Raw genomic sequence first — 12398 nt, 5'->3', positions numbered from 1 at the left:
CCCCCACCGCTCCCGTCGGCGCCCCCCCATGGGCGCCCCGCGGCGGGCCCTCGGGGGCTCAGGGGGCCCCCGGCCGGCGTCTTAGGAGCCCCAGGGCCGGAGCGGGAGCAGCCCCCGGCGCCGCTGCTGCAGAGACCCCTGCCAGGCAGCCCGGCGGCCCGCCGCGGGAGGGGGCGCCCAGCCCCGGAGGAGGCCCCGCGAGGTAAGCCCGCCCGCCACCCCAGGGCCCCACCGGGGGAGAGTAGGGGGCGCCCCCCCCCACCCCGGGGGCGGCGTCGCGGACCTTTGTGCGCTCGTTTCCGGGGCTGGCGGGAGGGTCCCACGAGCGGCGAAGGCCACGGAGTTGGGGAGAGGAGAGAGACCCCCCCCACTTTCCAACCCCCCTCCCGGTCTGAGCCGGTCCGAGGAGTTAATCCCCCCACCCCCTCCCCGGGCTGTCTCCGAACGCCCCCTCCCCAAACACGCAGCCACTGTCGGAAAACCGCGTCTAGACCGGGGCCCCAAGGTGGGGGCGGGGGGAGCCGGCGAGCTGAAACTTAGGGGAACTCCAGCCCCTGGGGAGGGGGAGGGGGAGGAAGCCGGGGTCGCCCTGCGGCCGCTCTGATTTGTGCCGCCTCCGAGATTGGGGGCGGGGAAGGGAGGGGGGGGGGGCGGAGTGGGCAGGGCCACCGGGCCGGGGGGGGGTGGCCGTGCACACTCCGCCCCCTCCCCCTCCGGCTGTGCGTGTCCCTCCGTGGAACTTGTCCAGCCCGTGTCCTAGAGGCGGGCGTGGGCATGGCACGCCCCGAGAGCCCTCGGCCTCTCCTTCCTGCACCCTTGGGGCCTGCGGAGCCCGAGGAGTGTGAGTGTGTGTGCTGCTGCTGGGAGGGAGTGTGTGCGTGCATGTGTGAGTGTGAGTGAGTGCGCGCGCGCGGGCGTGGGAGGGGGTGCGAGTTGCACATGAGGAGGGCATGGTGCCAGAGCCCTTGGAAGCACTCTGGAACAGTGTCTCCCAGGCCGGGCTGCTGGGCCGGAGGGAGGGGGTGGTTTGTTGTGCGCGCGTGTGTGTGCGTGTGCGCTTCCCCCCGAGACACACAGAATATCCTGTCTCAGGGCCTGTGCTAGGGGGGCTCTTCCTCAGGAATCTCAAAGGGAAACTTGCAGAGGCTTCCAGCGGGGGACAGGAAGGCGCGCCCCCTCCCCCGTCCCCGCTCCCTTCCTCCGCGCCTCTGCCTTGGCCCTCGAAGGAATCTCTCTCTCGGGGCCGAGCCCCAGTCTAGCCGGGGGCAGATCCTCCTGGGGCAGGTAGTGGGGCGGCCTAGCTCGCCGGGGTGGGGGTGGTTTGTGGTAGAGTTCCTGGCCTTCCCGCAGGGCCGTCTGGTGCGGCCTCATTGGGCGGCTGGCCTTGACTCCTCCTTCCTTCCCTCCTGGTGTCTCCTGGTGACAGAATTATGAAGTTGAGATTCAGTGTTGTTGATCTTCCTTTGTGGATGCGTGGGGGGACGGCCCCTGGCCCAGGGCGGGGGGGGGGGGGGGGGGGGCGGCGATACTGCTAACTCTGCAAGCGGAATCCGGCTGCATCTTGGAGCCTCACGTTTTAGGAAAGCCCCAACAACACAAAACAGAAACACTGTATCTCTCTAGTGTGTGGAGCTGGGATTATTTGCAAGTGCTGGTGCTATTGGTTAGGTGTGCTTTTTCCCTCCAAGTCTGTCTCTTTTCCTGCCCCCCCCCACCCTTCCCCTTGCCCTAGTTTTATGATACTGGGGTGGGGGAGTTATTTGAGCATTCTGTTCTTCTGCAAGACCACAGAGCTCTAGAGAATCAGCCTAAGAGGGTGCAGGTGGGGAGAGGAGGGGGAGGAAGGGTGCTCGGGGAGTATTACTACGGTTTGTCGAGAGTGAAAGTGACCTGTGTTTCAGTAGGATGCAGACAGTTTTTGAGTAAGTTGCTGGCGGGGTGTAGCAGTATTAACACCAGGTTGTGGCTGATGTGTAAAACTGATAGTTATCTGTAACAGTGTTAATAGAAACATGCATTTATATTTTTTTGGTTAAGCCTGTAACTATTGGTTTGGCAGAACTCTGTCCTTGAATATCTGCAACTAGACTGGAGAGAACTGCAATTTTTAGTCCTGGAGAGTTTCCTTGGGGGCACTAGGGGCAATTGGCTTGTTCTTGGTCACTCAGAAGTGATCTTAGACCTGTGTTCTCTGACTTGCAGGTCGGCTATCTCTAGACCACTCCGTACTTCCTCCCAGCAGATATGCAGAGGGATGTCTGTAATTATAATTCACATCAAATAGTGCTACTTTTATATTTATTGAATTATTTACATATTTGTTGGTCTTTACTGCCCTTGGGGTGGAGTAGGTAGGTAGAGAAGATCACTTTCAGTAAACAATTAAAACTTTAATTAATTAATTTTTAGTTTCCAACACTCATTTCTATAAGATTTTGGGTTCTAAATTTTCTTCCCCTCCCTCCCCTCTCAGCATATATATATATTTTTTTTTTTTTCAGTAAATATGTCTTGAGCACCTACTTTGTACCAGGCATTACAGTAAGCACTGTGGATACAAAAAAGTCAGAAGGCAGCCCCAGCCCTCAAGGAGCTTGCAGTCTTAACAGGGGAGACCACATGCAAACAAATATATATATAAAGCAAGCCATAGACAGGAGAAAGAGGAAACAGTTAATGGGAGGAAGGCACCAGGATTAAGAGGGGTTGGGAAGGCTTTGTGTAGAAGGAGGGATTTTAATTCAAAGTAAAATAAACAGTAAATCTGGAAGGGACCTTAGAGTCTATCTGGTTCAACCCCTTCATTTTACAGATGAGGAAACAGGCCCAGGAGAGGGAATTAACTTGCCCAAGGTCTCCCTCTTATGAATTGGAGGAGGAATTTGGACCAAGATCCTCCAATTTTCATTGCCCTTTCTACCATGAGGGGAGGTAAACTTGACCAGTTCCCAAAATCTCACTGTGGGTTGGCAGTCTAGAAACTTAGTCTTAAGCCCTTTTTGGGGGGAGTGGGGGAAGGGAGGCATGCATTTAGGGTTAGGTGACTTGCAGAGGATCACAGAGCTAGTAAGTGTCTGAGGCTGGATTTGAACCCAGGCCCTCCTGACCTCCTTTAGCGTCTTAAACCAAGAATTTGCAGCTGGAGGCTCCCTCCCCACCCCCCATTTGAATGGCTTGGAGGCTCCAGCCAGCCTTTATCCTTCTGAGACAAGAGGATGACTGACAGGCTCTTCTTTTTTCTATTGTGCAGACAGGACTACTGAGTCTGGGCAGTGTGACTCAAGACAGAATTGATTAAAGATATCAATCCCCAAGCAATTATTAAGTGCCTACTAGGTTCTGGACATTGTGGGAGGCCCCTGGAATAGGCAAAAAGGAAATCATCCTGCCCTCAAGGAGCTTATTTTCTATGGGAGAGAAAAGGAGTACCCGACATGAATACACAAAAGAATTTTGCCCTGGTTTACTCAGGCTGGGGGGAAATCTGGAAGGCCTGACATAGGAAGTGACTTTGAAGGAAATAAGAGATTCCCAGAGGCAGAGGGCATTCATTCAGAGGCGAGAGACAGCCAGGGCAAAACCATGGGGGCTGTGGGGTGAGAGGAAATGTTCTAAAGCCTCTGCTGGGTGAGGCCAAGTCTCATCTGTGGGATAGGGTCGGCTGCATTCTCCTCAATCCCCAAAGCTCCCTTGTGTCCTTTTATTCTCAGGATCTTCTGTTTCCCAGTGGAAATTCACTGCTTAAGCAAATGTGAGCCAGTCAGTGGGGGAGGGGGCTCCCTGGGGGTGAGGGGCTGGGCTGGGAAGTCTGCAGAGGCCCGTGGAGAAGAATGCCTAGTGTGCTGGACTCTTCCCATTTAGCTATTTACGTCCAGGGGATCAATACTATTGATAAATCCATGTAAATGGTAATGTGGTTGTCAGGCCAGGGTAACGGATGGAGGCCTCTTAACGTGCTGAGGGCTCTGATTTCCTGGTGTAGGGTTTATACATGGGGAGGATTTATTTGGTTCAATCTTTTTTTTTTTTCCACCCTGTTAATAATAATACTTCCTTCTGAAGGTTTTGGAGAGAGAGGCCCACAAACATTAATGAAGCTTCTCAGAGGCTTGGTGGGGGGAGAGGGAGGCATGGGAGAGCAGGCCTTACTGACAAGGTAGATGCCCACCCAGGGGCAGGAGCCCTCCTTGCACGGGGGCTCCTTCTCAGGAAGGATCCTCCTTGGGTTCTGTTCCCGCCCCCAGTCCCTAGACTGGCTGCTGGCCTGTTCTGGGTCCCTTGGAGACAAGGCCCTGGCTCCCTCCCTTGTTGTTGTGTGGGAAGGTGAGATTTCCTTTCTCTTTTCACTAATGGATTTGCTCTTTCTCCTCTTCTTCTGAGGTCTGTGGGCAGGACATGAAGGGGGTGGAGTGTCAGCTGGGATGGTAAGAAGAGGCCTTTCTTATCATGTGGTGTTTGAAGGTTGGTAGGGCCCTTCTCTCATTTACCTCTTGGAAACTGAGACTGAGAGAGAAGGGCTCTTATGTGCCCAGGGTCGAAGAGCGAGGGTTGGAGCTCAGGTGGGCTGCCCTGGCAGGGAGTGGGCTTCCTTTGCTCAGGCTAGATGACCGCTCCGTGGGTGTGTTCTGTCCAACAGGTGGATTCATATTAAGGCCCTGCTTGGACTGAAGGGCTTCTTTTGAGGCAGTGGAGTGAGAGGACCCGGATTCAAATCCTGCCATTGATGTGTGACCTGACCCGTGTGGCCTTGATCCAGTGCCCCCCTGAGCATCGATTTCCTCATTTGTAAAATGGGGGAGGGGTTGGACTAGATAGCCTCAGAGGGCTGTTCGAGCCCGAGGCCTGTGATGCCATGGGTTGGCTGGAGTCTGGCTCAGAGTCCCAGAGCAGCAGATAAGGGCTGGGACGAGTGTCTCCTTGGGTGTGTGTGTGTTTCCCTGATCTGCTCTTCCTGGTTTCCCTTCCTGTCCCCATCGCCTTCCCAGGTACACGCAGAACTGGCAGCTCCCTGCAAAGGGAGCTGTTGGGCAGCCGGATAATTACTGCTGATCCGAGGTAACTGGAGAGGGCCAGGGGAGGTGCCGGACCTGGGCTAGCGGGGTGGCAAGCACGTGAGGCCGCCTGCAGCTGAGGGCTTGGGCCCAGGTCAGAGGCTCTTAACTGCCCTCCGTGGAGGTGAACCTGAGAGAAAGAAGCCTCAGTGTAATTGGCTTCCTTTGTGAGCTGGCTGCCCATTTAGTTCAGTGCATTTAAAAGGGGTCTGTCTATGGGAGGGGCCGCAGGCCTGAGGGCCCTGGCCCACAGGTTCACATCACATTGGCCTGCTGGGGGCCCTTAGACCCAGGCCCTCGAGGCCCAGAAAGAATGAAAACGTGGGTCACAAGCTCACTGGGTGAAAAGTACCTGAGATGCACATGCTAGGGTCCCACAGGGAGGAAGTGCTCACCCAGGCCCTTCTATTCCAGATTCAGTCCCTGGTACACAGTCGGTGCTCAGTAAATTTGCGTGGATTATTTTACAACTTGTGATAACACACTGTAACTTTAGCCTTTTTTTCCATCACTGTCTAAGATGGAGGCATCATTGTTTTATGGTACATAGATACCTGGGCTTAGAGTCAGAAAGACAAGGGTTCAAATTCTGCCTCAGACACTTCAGCTCCTCTCAGTGTTGGCTTCCCAGCTCTACATCCTAACGTCTTAGCTTTGGGTCTTCCAGATCTGGGGACCTTAGGGCTTGTCTAGTCCAGAGGCCCTGGGAGATTGAGACTCATTAAGGTTGGCATTCGAGGCCTTGTAGAGTTTGACTCCAGCTTCCCTTGGTAGCCTTGTCTCTCCCTTGCTGTAGGCTGCCCCTTCTGACCTGGGCTTTGTGGCCGTCCCTTGGCCAGGCTGGTCCCCTTTCTGCTGTTTGTCTTTGTTCAGTCTGCTCTTCCTGGAAGCTGTGCAAGTGTGAGATTGGGGAGTGAGAGAGCCCCCCTTCCATCCCAGCCCCACTGGTATAGTACAGGCTGGCCAGTGGCTGGCGCTGTGCCGGGGTGCCCCTCTGGTGGCTCCCTATCTCCTGGGGGTCTGAGATGGAGGATACAGATGAGGTTGAGGTCAGGTAGGGATGAGGACCAGTGAAGGCCAGCAGATTCAGGGAGGGGGAGGGACAAGGTGGCCCCTGAGACGAGCTGGGGCCCCGAGGCAGGAAGGAGATGATGGGGGGAGGGAAGACCAGGAGGAGGCTGGAGGGCTGGGTCAGTGGGGCTGGGGTTCACTGTCCTGGCTGAGTTGTTGGTGTTTTATTTTACAGCTTGCAGGGAGCTCTGAAGGTTTGGAGCAGTGGGAGTGATCGATAGGGCCAGAGCTGGGTATTCTGTGTGACCTAATGGGCAGGCATCCGACCTCTGTGCCAGAAGGCCTGTGATCAGGGCCTGCCTTGATGACTGGGCAAGTCACTTAACCCTGGGGTGCCAGGGAACCCCCGAAAACTGTTTATTGATAGAGGTGGGGAATTCCCCATATCAGTCAAGTTGCCTGTTTGGACCACATTGCCCAGCTTTTCTGCCCAAACCCTGGGTGGGTGCCTCCTTGGGGCCTGCAGTACCTGGCCCCTGAGTTCTCTCACAGGGTCAGCAGGGCCCAGACCCTGGCAGGAGACATGCAGCCAGGAAGGCTTTGAGTCAGGGGTCGCTGATGGCCTGCAGAAGTGTGCTCTTTCCTCCAGGGCTGGAAGAGGCCTCATCTGGGCTAACCCCCTCTCTTACAGATGGGGAGACTGAGGCCTCTTTCTGCCTACATGTCTTCGGACAGCTTAGCCAGGGTCAGTGGGGCTTGTGGCTAGACTGGCTTCAGAGGAGTGAATGCTTTGGCCACAGCAGGACTCGGGGCCTTGGACTGAGCTACTTGCAGGGTTTCAGAGGGCTCACAGTGACCTTAAGGGGGCTGTGATTGGTATAACAAGTGTTAGTGCAGTTAGGCAGCCCCACCGGTTAGATTTTGGATGGTTACAGCTCCTGTTCATTGTGTTCAAAACTTAAAAAAAATGTAAAAGGACACTTATTTTTGAGTTGCTTCATTGCTGGCCTAACGGAGAGGCGGGGTGAGCGCGGGGGTGGAGGTGGCTGGGGGTGTGCTGGCCTGCATGGCTGCTGAGGTCTTTCCAACTTGGAGGTTGAAAGCGGGAAGGGGCCATCTGGTCCAGTCCTTTCCTCTGAAAGAGGTGGAAATCTCAGCTGAGGGGAAGGGCGGAAGTGACTTGGCTGGAGTGGCCAGCCGCCCCCTCTGCATCCCAGGGTTCCTGGTCTCTGCCCTTTTCTTCCAGAAGCCTGAGGGCTTTTGTCCCCTTTGAATCATTCCCCTCTCTTGGAAAGCGCCAGCGCTGACATTTTCTGGCTCACGTTGCATTTTTCTTGATTCCTGTGTGTTTTCCTTTCTCGAGCCCACCCGCCCCTCCTCCCTTTCCTGCCTGATCCTTTCTCCCCTCCAGGAATGGGAAGAGGTCTAGCTGACCATTGGGAATCCAGCTTCACTCTCTGGCCCTTTGCTGCGTCTCTCCCTAGCCACCCATAAACCCTCAGAGGGGAGGTCCTGAGAACCTTCCCTCCAGCTGACTCGAGGCCAGACATTGAGTGGAGAGCTGACTGGCCCCAGGGAAGCCCAGAGATGTTAGCTTGGCTGTTCTGGCTCGACTACCTGTATGGCCAGGGCCTGTTCCTGGAGCTGGTGGGATGGACTGACCCCTGAGCCCGCAGATCTAGACTCCCCAGCTCTGGGCCTCCAAGGCCTCCTTTTGTCAGATGGGGATGGGGAAGGGGGATGGGAGGGGACATGCTGCTAGTCTGATGTAGTTCATATGTTGGCCACCTGCTGGGTGACATCATTCTCTGTTTATTTGTCCTCAATTTACCTCTTTCCAGGCAGCTGAGAATAAAGGGTCTGGAATTTGAGGGCCCTGGTTCGAATTCTGCTTTTTTGACCCTGGGTTAGTGACTTCTACACCTTGTGCCTCAGTTTCCTCATCTGTAAAACAAGGAACTGGGACTTTACTGACCTTTGAGGTCCCTTCTGTCATAGATTGAGGATCCTGTTTATCCCCATTTCACATCTGGGAATGCTGAGGCTCAGAGAGGTCATGAGTACAATCCCCTAGCTAATGAGTAAGGATCTGAACTTGCTCTCTTAGACTGACACGTCCAGTGAGCTCTGAGGCCCGTCCTCATGGGAATTGTGCAGATGCCGGGAGGGGCTGGCCTGGCGCCGGGGGGCACAGCCCCCTTCCTCCCACCAGCGGGTTGTCCTCCTTTCACAGGGTCCTCAGGCCCAGCATGTCCCTCGGGCAGCTGGGTTTTTTTGGTCTGGAGAATACCTTGTTCTGTGTTTTCTGAGTGTTTGGAAAAAGCCATGGATCAGACTCGTTCAGGGAGGAGTCGGTACAGGGTGGGCTGGACGCTGGCTTGTAGGCCGGGCCGTTCCTCCCTAGGACCTGGCTCCCGGGCTCAGCCAAGGTTCTCTTGCTCACAGCTCCATGTTCCTGGAGGCCCATGGAGGCTGTGTTCAGTGCTGGAGTGGCTTCTGCTGGGGCCACTGTGGTCATGCCAGCTGGACCGCGGACCGTAGGAGGCCAGCACTACAGGTATAGGCGGAGCATTTGGGTTTGAATCCGTCTGCCCTGGGACATTGGGCAAGCAGTGCTCATGGCCAGGCCTCAGCTACTTAGCCCTTCTCAAAAATAAAGGCCTCCAGGGCTCCTCCTGATTCAGTTTAGTGCTAGTCTTCTTGTTAAATGTTCCTGCTAACCTCTCCTTTTCAGAGCACCCTCATTTCTCAGGAAATTCACCCTGCCCCTAGTAACCCACCATATCAGAGAGTGAGAGAGTGGGTGTGTGGGTGTGTGGGTAAAAGCAGATCCACAGGACTAAAGCCCTACATCAGATGAGTCTGACAGGACATGCAGTGTTCCACACCCATAACCCCCCACCTCTGCAAAGAGATGAGAGGTGCTTTCACATAGCTCTTCTAGGCCAAATTTGGTTATTATAAGTACACATAAGGGCTTACTTTTGACTTTTCCTGTGTAATTTTTTTTTCATTTCCATTTCTGTTTTTTTTTTCCCCAGTGTGCTAGGCAATGCTAGGTGTAGGGAAGTGAAACAATACAAAATTCCTGAAATTGGCTTTATCTTCAGGGAGCTTACATTTTGGGGTGGGGGGGAATTGGAAATTGTATGTATGTAATAAACAAATACGGAATATCTAGTGGGGCAGGGCCGGGGGGTGGGGTTGAAGTAGGCATATGCTTGTGCTTTAGGGAGACGCAGTACATTCTATATGTGGGGGGCACAGCCTGTGCAAAAGTGTGGCAGTGGGTGATGGGATGCATGTAAGGAACAGTGATAAGGCCAGAGGGGCTGGGTGGTAAAAGTGATAGTAACAGTAACAAACAATGTTTGCAGAGCACTTTCTGTGCTGTCTCAGCGGACCCTCACAGTGACCCTGGCAGGCAGGTGTCATCATTGGCAGAAAATGGAGGCAGAGGTGATGTGACTGCTTAGGGTCGCACAGCTAGGAGTTAGAGGCACGACAGAGCACTGGGCCTGGAGTCTGGAAGACCTGAGTTCAAATCCAGCCTCAGACACTTTTCTAGCTAATCCCTAGCAAATCCCTTCCCCTCTGTCTATCCTCACCTGTACAATGGGGATGCAGATAGCTATAGCACCTGCCTCCCCAGGTGTTGTGGAGATCAGAGGAGGTGATGTTTGTAAAGCACTCGGCATGGGATGGGACGCACAGTAGGCAGGATTCAAGCTAAGGTCTTCCTGGAAGGCTGCACTGGAGAGCAGGGAAGGCGGTTAGGCAGCTCTTGAGCTGGTTGGGGGGTGGGGAACCTGTAGCCTCGAGGCCACACATGGCCCTCTAGATCCTCAAGTGAGGTCCAACAAGTTTGGATTCGTCAAAGGGCAGCGCGCAGTATATCTGGACTTTAAAAGTTTTGAGCTTCATTGCATTTCCCCCACTGCTGTTTCCCTATGTACATCATTGAACTCTCCCTTTTAACGGAAAACCCTGAGCTAATCATCAGTTAATTAACAAGACCATCAGCCTAGAGTGGTGTGGCCTTCCCTGGGCGCCCCTGGGGGAAGGTGGGGGTGGAGAGCCTTGGTGAGCACACTTGGCTTTGGGGGCGCCTCTCAGATTTCTGCCTTTGACTGGTGGAGGTGGTGGTTACATCAGAAAGGTCCTTCTGCTTATTGATTTCCCCTCTGCATTAATTCTCACATGCCTCCTCTTTGTCATTTCTCTTGTGGCTTCAAGTCACAGAACATGGGGGACACCAGGGAATGTGGAATGTGGAAGGGCATCCTCCGGTGAGAGGTTTCCCCCCCCCCACACCGGGCAGGAGGGTGGGCACCAACAGCTCGTCTTCAGCACTGCAGGGTCTCTCCAGGGATCCCAGAGCCATCTGAAGACCTACTTTCACCATTTGTTCTCCGTGCCCCAGAGACAGAGACGGTATTGAGACTCAGGACAGGTTTCAAATGTTGCCTTTTCTCCTTATTACCTCTGTGACCCTGGGCCTTCTTTGGCCTTTGTGCACTTTTTTGTGCATTTGTTTGCTCCTTTGTGCACTTTTGGGGATAGACCAGGCCATAGATTTAGGACTGGAGGGCTATTACAGAGTCCAACCCCCTCATTTAACAGATGAGGAAACTGAGGCCTGGAGATGCCAAGTGAGTTGCCCTGGCTCCCACAGCTAGGAAGTAATTGAGGAAGCATCTGAACCCAGGTCCTATTGACTCATGTTCAGCACCCCCCCACCCCTGGCCCCTGAGGCCTTGAACGACTAGACCAATGACTCCCCGACCCTGGTGATGTCTGTATTGCGTGTGTTTGCCGGCTCCCCACAGCCTCCCTCTGCGTCATGGAGAAGAGAGAGGGACATTGCTGGGAAAGAACCTGGATTCGTGCCCCCAGGCACCCCCTTGAAGAGCCCGTGGTAGGGAGCAGGCCTGGGCAGCCGGGTCCTTCCTCTCCTGGACACAGGGACAGAAGAGGCCATTCTGACAGCACAGGCCTTGTGCTCACTGACTGGTTGGTCCTATGGAGGGTGCCCCACTGGTCTGAACCTCAGTTTCCCCACCTGTAGAATTGGGGTGATGGTAGCACAACAAGCCCAGGCTGGCTGTGAGGCTCAGATGAGATTCCATTATACCAGCCTTTAAGTGTTTTGGTTAAGTGTGGACTTTTTTTTTTGGTTAACTGACATTTTTATGGGTTCTTGAAGTAATTTAAGGCGTCCTATAAACGTGATTGTGTGTTATTAATGCTTACATAGGTCTGGAAGGTGTTGGGTGCTCTACGACATGGGCTGTGACTGACTCAGCCGAGGTCTGCCTCACTTTCACTGACCCGTGACTCAGTGTCCTCATCCGTAGAACGCAGAGGTTGGACTTGCTGGCCTCTGAGGCCCCCCCCGGAGATTCCAGGAGCTAGGTGAGGTTGGCACCAGCCAAGGCAGTGTAACTCCCACTTATAGATAAGGAGAGCCTGAAATGGCCCCATAGCCGGAATGCAGCAGAGGTGGGGCCCCTCCATCCGGCCTTGCCGTACTCCTACATGGCTGACGCATGCCCCTCCCCCATAATGCAGATAACCAAGATGAAGGAGTCTCAGAGGCCACTTCTTCCAAGACTTTTTGGTTTTACAGCAGAGTGGAGGGGTTGCATGGGGAGTGAGCATCAGAGATGGAATTTGAACCCAGGTCTGTGGGAGTCCAACAGCAGAATTAGGACCTCTTTGTTTGCTCTGTGGCCTTTTCTTATAGCAGGGTCTTGGGCATCCCCCAGACAGCTGGTGAAGCGTGGAAGGGATGAGAAGGCTGTGGGGTATATTGGGCAGAATCCCAAGGCCCAGTTTCCTCAGGTGCATCAGGAAGTTGGACCAGGGCAGTGGAGTTGACTCAGAGAGAACTAGGGGGGCTGTTAGACTGGATGTAAGGGTCCTGTTGGGGCTGCCTGACTTCTGTAGCCCACCTGTTCCCATTAGTGACATCCTGTGGGATTTTCATTTCTTTCATTAACTTTCCCAGGTACGTTTCCATCTGGTCCATGTCTCTGACGACAGGCGGCTGAATGTTGGGGCTGGGGCATCTCTTGGGTGGCAGTCTGGCTCGCTGGGCCACAGCTCCCTAGGGCTCATGAATGCTTTGAGGGCCGCTGGGCCCCCCCTCCCTCTGCTTGGCTTCCTTCGTGGGTGCTCCATGTTCCAATGGGCCCTATCCAGAGGGGAGAGACTTCCTTGGCTGCCAAAGGTGCATTCCCTGGGTACCATTTTTGAGAACTCTGGGGAAAACACATTTTTCTCTTTCGTGTGTGTGTGTGTGTGTGTGTGTGTGTGTGTGTGTGTGTGTGTGTG

At 54.5% G+C, this 12398-nt stretch overlaps 1 protein-coding gene across 1 annotated transcript in view; it reads left to right on the top strand.

Annotated features, from left to right (window-relative positions):
* The first annotated feature begins 110 nt into the window (after positions 1 to 110).
* LOC138141635 (nuclear receptor corepressor 2-like) overlaps positions 111 to 12398 on the top strand; it is a 219162-nt gene continuing 206874 nt past the window's right edge. Inside the window, exon 1 of the mRNA XM_069089876.1 lies at positions 111 to 202. The gene's annotated coding sequence lies outside the window, so the exon portion shown is untranslated. The remainder of the gene's footprint in view (positions 203 to 12398) is intronic.

This window comes from Petaurus breviceps, unplaced genomic scaffold, assembly GCF_028583685.1.
Source record: "Petaurus breviceps papuanus isolate PSGF00001 unplaced genomic scaffold, PetGlider_PUasm1.0 100, whole genome shotgun sequence".
Taxonomy (NCBI): domain Eukaryota; kingdom Metazoa; phylum Chordata; class Mammalia; order Diprotodontia; family Petauridae; genus Petaurus; species Petaurus breviceps.
The sequence above is the reverse complement of the archived record's forward strand: the minus strand, read 5'-3'. Positions and strand labels throughout refer to the sequence as shown.